This window comes from Glycine soja, chromosome 19, assembly GCF_004193775.1.
Source record: "Glycine soja cultivar W05 chromosome 19, ASM419377v2, whole genome shotgun sequence".
NCBI classification, from domain to species: Eukaryota; Viridiplantae; Streptophyta; class Magnoliopsida; order Fabales; family Fabaceae; genus Glycine; species Glycine soja.
The window spans coordinates 18002099-18010327 of NC_041020.1; the positions used below are offsets into that span (position 1 = coordinate 18002099).

General features: G+C 36.9%; 1 non-coding gene across 1 annotated transcript; it reads left to right on the plus strand.

Moving 5' to 3' along the window:
* Positions 1-3531: 3531 nt before the first annotated feature.
* Positions 3532-3638, plus strand: LOC114401042. The gene has a single exon (XR_003664158.1). It is a non-coding gene; the product is annotated as a small nucleolar RNA R71 (small nucleolar RNA).
* Positions 3639-8229: the final 4591 nt, after the last annotated feature.

Sequence of the window (8229 nt, forward strand, 5' to 3'; positions counted from 1 at the left end):
ACTAAATTTTGTGCTCCGCTTCTATCACGGATGCCCAAGTCAAAGTCTTGGAGCCAGAGCATCCATCGGATCAACCTAGGCTTTGAATCAGCCTTCTGCAACAAGTACTTTAAAGCTGCATGGTCAGTATAAACAATAATGCGAGTACCAAGCAAATAAGAACGAAATTTTTCAAGAGCAAAAACTATGGCTAGTAGCTCTTTCTCAGTAGTAGTATAATTCGCTTGGGCAACATCTAAAGTCCTAGAAGCATAATATATCACCCTAGGCAATTTATCAATTTTCTGAGCAAGGACAACCCCCAATGCATAATTTGATGCATCACACATAAGCTCAAAAGGGGCTGTCCAGTCGGGTGCCTGGATGATGGGGGTGGTAGTCAAAGCTTTTTTGAGGCAATCAAAAGCCTCTTTGCATTTATCATTAAAGTAAAACTCCACCTCCTTTTGCAACAAGTTGGATAGTGGAAGAGCTACTTTGCTAAAATCTCTTATAAAGCGCTTGTAGAATCCTGCATGGCCAAGAAAAGATCGCACCTCTCGCACGCAAGAGGGGTAAGGCAATTGTGAAATAACATAAATTTTTGCAGGATCTACTTCAATGCCCTTATTGGAAATAATGTGGCCTAAAACTATACCTTGCTCAACCATAAAATGACATTTTTCAAAATTTAGAACAAGGTTAGTTTTAGTGCATCTATTCAAAACCTTTTCTAGACTATCCAAACAAACATCAAAAGAGGATCCATATACAGTGAAATCATCCATAAAAACCTCTATGCAATTTTCAAAAAAATCACTAAAAATACTAATCATGCACCGCTGGAAGGTACCAGGGGCATTTCATAGGCCGAAAGGCCTCCTCCTATAGGAAAAAGTGCCGAAGGGGTAGATGAATGTGGTCTTTTCCTGATCCTCAAGAGCAATAATGATTTGCATATAACCAGAAAACCATCAAGGAAACAATAGTGAGATTTACCTGCCAGGCGTTCAAGCATCTGGTTAATGAATGGTAGTGGAAAATGGTCCTTTTTGGTAACCTGGTTCAGCCTCCTATAGTCTATGCATACTCTCCAACTGTTCTGCACTCGAGTAGGAATCAGCTCATCCTTCTCATTTTTTATCACGGTGAGGCCGATTTTCTTTGGGACTACCTAGACGGGACTCACCCATTGGCTGTCGGAGATAGGATAAATGATTTCAGCTTGCAAATGCTTGGTTACCTCCTTCTTCACTACATCAAGAATCACCGGGTTGAGTCTTCTCTGTGACTGTCTTACTGGTTTAGCCCCATCTTCTAAATTTATTCGATGCATACATGTGGATGGGTTAATACCAGGAATGTCCGCCAGGGTCCAGCCTATAGCTTTCTTATGCTTCTTGAGAACTGATAACAGCTTCTCCTCTTGCTCATCAACAAGGGAGGCAAATATAATTACTGGAAATCTTTTGCTATCATCCAAGTAAGCATATTTTAAATTTGATGGCAGAGGCTTCAATTCTAGTGTGGATGGCTGGATAGTGGTAGAAAGAGATGGTTTCTCAGCCTGTACCTCATAAAGAAAGTCAGAGGTATGTGTACTTCCTGAAACATGGTTAGTTCTATCTGACTCTGTAAAATCAATCTCAAGAGGTAAAACATCAGCAGACATGTAATCAATATCAAATTCAGATTCACTCTCAGCATCAAATTCAGACATATGATCAAGTACAAATTCATATTCAATGCATGAAGAGTGACATGCATGTAGATTAGAATGAAGATCAGTCATGTATTCATCAACAATATGGTCAATTATTTCAACACGAAATACAGAAAGATCTTCAGATGGGTGTTTCATAGCATCAAGAATATTAAATTGAACAGTTATATCACCAAACTCCATAGATAGTGTGCCTACATATACATCTATCTTAGTTCTAGCAGTTTTCATAAAAGGTCTGCATAGAATGATGGGAATTGATCCTTTAGAAAATCCCTCCTCCATATTTAAAATATAAAAATCAATAGGGAAAATCAGCTCACCAACTCTAACTAAGACATCCTCTATGAAACCAGCAGGATAGGCAACACTTCTATTAGCTAAATGAATTACCACATCAGTTGACTACAAAGGACCTAGAGATAGAGAATTAAAAATAGACAGAGGCATAACACTAACAGAAGCTCCTAAATCTAGCATGGCATTGTCAAACTTATTGTTCCCTATAATACAAGGTATGCTGAATGTACCTGGATCTTTACATTTTTCAGGGATTTGGGGAACAGATTTACCAATCAATGCGGAGACATTTCTGCCCATACTAATTTTTTCACTTCCTTTAAGCTTCCGCTTATTAGTGCACAACTCCTTCAAGAATTTAGCATATCTTGGAATTTGCTTTATTGCATCCAGCAGAGCTATGTTTACCTCTACTTTCCTAAATATTTCCAAGATCTCCTTCTCTGCCTCTTCCATTTTTTTTGTTGGAAATTGCTCTTGGAGGGAATGGAAGAGGGATATGTTGCTTCTCTTTTGATTCACCTGCATAGAAATTGTTAGGTAACTTACTCTTTAAATTTTTGTCATCATCTTTTTCTGGAGTAGAGTGAGGTTGGGCAGGTTCATTGGCGGATGAGGAAGATGCTACTAATTGAGGTCCTTGACACTGCTTTCCTGACCTCAATGTAATGGCACTCACATTTTTGGGATTCTGGACAGATTGAGAAGGTAATCTATCATAATTTTGGGACTGTTGTTGATTTAACTGTGTAGCCAACTGTCCCATTTGATTAGTTAAGCTCTGAATGGAGGCTCTAGTCTCTTGTTGAAACTGCATGTTTTGCATAGTCATTTGCCTCACAAGTTCTTCAAGGGAAGGTTACGGAGGGGCCTCAACTGTTTGTTGTTTCTGGGGCTGTTGCTGTTGTTGCTGTTGGATTGGTGGAGGAACGTATGGTCTGCTTGGGCCAACAAAATTTTGAAAATAAGGTTGTTGTTGTTGCTACTGTTGTGAAGGATTCGACCATCTAAGGTTGGGATGATTCCTCCATCTGGGATTGTACCTGTTTCTGGAGAGGTCATAGTTATTCTGTTGTGGCTGATTTTGCTATTGAGGTTGAGGAGGTCTGTTGTAGATGTTTGCAGCATAAGCTTCAGGCTATTCAATTGCTTCAGATTGTTGCACAAAAGGGCAAAGGTCTGTGTGGTGGTCGGCAGAGGAGCATAAACCACAGAGTCTGGTGACAGGTGCAGATTTTTGATTCATGGCCAGTTGGGTTACCAGGTTAACCAAGGCATCTAGTTTACCTTCAAGCTTCTTAGTCTCAACTGATGAAGATGAATTTGTGGCTACTTCATGCACTCCTCTAATGACAATAGCATCACTTCTGGCACTAAATTGCTGGGAGTTTGAAGCCATCTTCTCAATTAAATTTCTGGCTTCAACAGGGGTCATGTCTCCAAGGGCTCCACCAATGACAGCATCTATCATACTTCTCTCCATGTTGCAGAGTCCTTCAAACAAATATTGGAGAAGAAACTGCTCTGAAATCTGGTGGTGAGGGCAACTGGCACATAATTTTTTAAATCTCTCCCAGTATTCATATAGGCTCTCTCTACTAAGTTGTCTAATACATAAAATATCCTTTCTGATGGTCATGGTCCTGGAAGCAGGGAATTTTTTTTCTAAAGAATACTCTCTTGAGGTCATCCGAGCTCGTGATGGACCTTGGAGCAAGGTAATATAGCCAGTCCTTTGCCACTCCCTCTAAAGAATGAGGAAAGGCCTTCAGAAATATGTGATCCTCCTGGACATCTGGTGGTTTCATGGTGGAGCAGACAATATGGAATTCTTTCAAATGCTTGTGTGGGTCTTCACCTGCAAGGCCATGAAACTTTGAAAGCAAATGGATCAGTCCAGTTTTAAGAACATATGGGGCATCCTCATCAAGGTATTGGATGCACAAGCTTTCATAGGTGAAATCAGGTGCAGCCAATTCCCTTAGAGTCCTCTCACGGGGTGGAGGGTGTGCCATGTTCTTAGAATATTCAAAATCAGAATGCTCAAAACTATAATGCTCAAAATCACCAATAACAGAATGCTCAGGATGCTCAAAAGGTACTAAATGATGCCTAACTAATCTATGAAATGTCATGTCTATCTCAGGATCAAAGGGTTGTAAGTCAGATGGATTTCCTCTAGTCATACACTAAATTCAGCATGCACAATTAGTTGCCTTCTTATGCAAGTAATAATGTAGGTTTGAACTACAGCTACCATCAAATGATGTCCAAATGACTTGAAATTTTGTGAGCAACCTTATAAAATGATGAGAAGATAGCACATAAAATTGGTAAGTTAAGAAAAATATGAGAATAAAACTTGGAAAATAAAAAATTTTGACAGAATCACTTTTTTTGGATGATGGAAACCTCAGCCAGCCTACGGTGGGCTGCCACAACATAGGAAATTTTTTCCTACCCAAAATACATATATAATAATAGCGATTCTGATAACCAGAGCAAAAGTTATGGCCGTTTGAAGTTTTGACAAAAATAAAATTTGCTACTTTTTTGGAACTTTCAAATCTGACCAAACTAAGGGCTCCAACTATTTTTCCCACAAAATATGGATCAAAAGAAGAGACCTCTAAAAAATTCAGCCAAAAATAACAACTCTAGCTACCAAAACAAAAAATCCTAATTAATTCAGCAAGGGTCGTCGCTTAAATCCGTCGCTACATGTTTTACACTACTACTCTGTTTTGCCGCAAGCAAAAGTGGTCGCAAAATCCGTCGCAAAATACTATTCATAGCAAAACACCCAAAACTGAAACAGGGGAAGCGCTTAACAGAAAAACTAAAACAGAACACACACTAAACAAAATACCAAGACACTAAACAACACTAACACACACACACACACACACACACACACACACTAAAACAACACTAACAATTAAACATAAAACACGAAAGAATTAAACACTAACACGACACTAGCTATTATGAACCTTTGGACACTGCTCCCCGGCAACGACGCCAAATTTGATCGAGGCCGTACCTGAATCAAATAAATATTAAAATGTAGTAACTAGGAAGTGATCCTAGGTCGTTTCCCAACGAGCAATGATACACCAAATGTTCACAACAGATAGTAGGAAATAGTAACAAATGGGGGGGGGGGGGTTGTTTGCTTTTGTAAATTAAACAGGGAGTAAAATTGAATTAGAAATTATCAAAATTAAAATACGTTGCTTCCCCTTGATTCACAAGCAAGTCTCTTATCCTAGGTTGCGAGAATTTATCCTTTATCAGTTCAACCACTTAATCCAACCCTAAATTAAATTACTAAGCGAAATTTAACATAAAGCATTCATTATGTGATCAAGCATCACACACACCAATTATTGCTAATTCATCTTCTTCAACACACTGATCAAAGCTAATTCATCTTCTTCAACCCTTTTTTTTCTTCTCTCATGTCTAATATGGAGATTCTTAGTTTTGTTATGGTATCAAATGAAGAGCTCTGCTGCACAACTCTAATTCTTATTTTTTTTTATTGCTCCTTTCTTCTTCAATTGTTCATCATAAGTTCAGAATATGATCAAACCCTAAATTTTCGTAGCCCTTATTATCTGCATCTAGGTGAGAGTCCAATTATTGCTCTCATTTCACCAGTTCTAGGTCCAACAAACTACAATTCATGGATTAGATCGATGCTCACAACATTGAATGCAAATAACAAGGTTGAATTTATTGATGGAAGTCTTTTGCAACCCATGATGAATGATTCCTTGTTTCCTGCATGGAGGAGATGCAACAATATGGTAGTTTCTTGGTTTGTTCATTCAATTTCGATTTCAATTCGATAAAGCATTTTATGGATGGACAAAGCCACTGATATCTAGAAAGATTTGAAAGCAAGATATTCATATGAAGATTTGTTGCAAATTTTTTATCTTCAACAAGAGGCTTCAACAATAAAGCAAGGTGATTTTTCTATAACTGACTACTTTACAAAGTTATGAATAATTTGGTAGAAACTTGAGAATTATAGACCGAATCCGATTTGTTTTTGCACAAAAAAGTGTTCATGTGATGCCCTTACTAGTGTTATGGATAGAAAGAAAAGATCAAGTGATGCAAATTTTGCATGGGTTAAATGCTCAATATAGTAATGTTTTAGATCAAATATTTTGATGGCAGGTCCTCACCTATAGCCAAAGTGTTTTCATATGTAGTGCAATAGGAACGTCAGATTTTTAATAGTAATCTCAATGGAAATTTTAGTTTTGAAATCAAGAATGTTGTGATAAATGTTGCAAGTTCAAATTGATCATGTAGTTATTGTGGTAAGTCTGAACATATTGTTGGTATATGTTATCAAAAGCATGAATATCCTTCTTCAGGAAATGGTAAAGGCAAAGGAACACAAAGTCAACAAATTTATAATACCAAGATATGTAGTTATTGTGGTAAGAATGGACACATTGTTGATGATTGTTACAAAAAACGTGAATATCCTCCCGTACACAAATTCTATAATAATCAAAAAGCCACAATCAATAGCACTGTGACTAGTGATGGGAATGTCACCGAGATCAATTATGTTCAACATAAACAAAAACTAGAAACCTTTCATGAGATTTGTTTCACTTCACAACAATATGAAGCTTTGCTGGCTTTGAGATCACAATCAAGCAATGGAGCTTCAGCATCAACTACACCTCATGTCAATCAAATTGGTATTTTTCCATCTATTGTAGGTAATATCCTTCATCTTACCTGCAACATTAATAAAGAACTAAGTACAACCTGAATTTTAGACTCAGGAGAAACTAATCATGTTTCATAATCCCTAATTTTTTACACCTCCTATAAATAGATTGATCCAATAGTTGTTAGGCTTCCAACTGGTTAGCAAGTATTGGCCACACACTCTGGCACAATAAATTTTTTTGAATCCTTGTATCTAGTTGATTTTCTTTACTTGCCAAGCTTTACCTTCAATCTTATTTCCATTTCTAAACTCACTCCATCCTTAAATTGCAACTTGACTTTCTCTTTAAATAAATGTTTGATATAGGACGTGAGCAACCCGAAGATGATTGGTACATTTGATGTGACTGATGGGTTGTACAAGCCAGTGGTATCCTCTAATTCTAGAGCGCATTCGATTGAAGAAAAAAATAGTGTTGTAACACATTCTTGTAATAAATTGCCAATAGAATTATGGCATTTTTGTTTAGGACATGTTTTCCATGATAGGCTACAACTTATGAAACAACATTATTCTTATCTTTTTAGTGACAAATCCTTTGTATGTGATGCTTGTCATCATCCTAAACAAAGGAAATTACCTTTTCCAAAGAGTGAATCTCATGCTTCTCAATCTTTTGCTTTATTGCATGTTGATATTTTGGGTCCATGTGCAACCACTTTTATGCATGGCCGAAATTTTTTTTTGACCATTGTAGATGATCATACTAGATTTGTTTGGATTATTCTCATGAGTTCTAAAGCTGAAACACAAACCCATAATAGACTTTGTCACCTATGTAGAAAATCATTTTGATGCAAAGGTTAAAATCATTTGTAGCGATAATGATGCAAAATTCACTATGTGTCAATTTTATGCATCAAAAGGAATCATTCATCAAACCTCATGTGTTGAGACACCTCAACAAAATGGCATTGTTGAATGCAAACATCAACATGTTTTGAATGTCACACATTCGTTGCTTTTTCAATCTTATTTGCCATCCATTTTTTGGTCATTTTCCATAACACATGATGCACATCTCATTAATTGTTCCTTGTGTTTATCTTGGTTTTAAACCCAACACTAAAGGTTATGTTGTGTTTAATCTACAAAACCGAGCCATATCAATCTCTTGTAATGTGATTTTTATGAGGATTTTTCCCTACTTCCATTAATAATATATTAGGAACCCTTAATCTTTCTTTCCTAAAGAAAACTTACCTTTTTCCACTCTTCTCATATATGATGATTTATTATTTGATGATAAACATTCTCAACCCATGCCTGAAGTGTCTCATCAACCATTACCAAGTTCAAATTTTCCACCTTCAACTTCAATTTCATCTCCAGACAATGTTCCATGTCCTTCAAATTCATCTCTTGCACTTTCTAGTACTATTCTTCATTGATCTGAATGTCAAATTCACAAACCTGCACACTACAATGATTTTCAAATCACTTTCACATCAATTACTGTTGT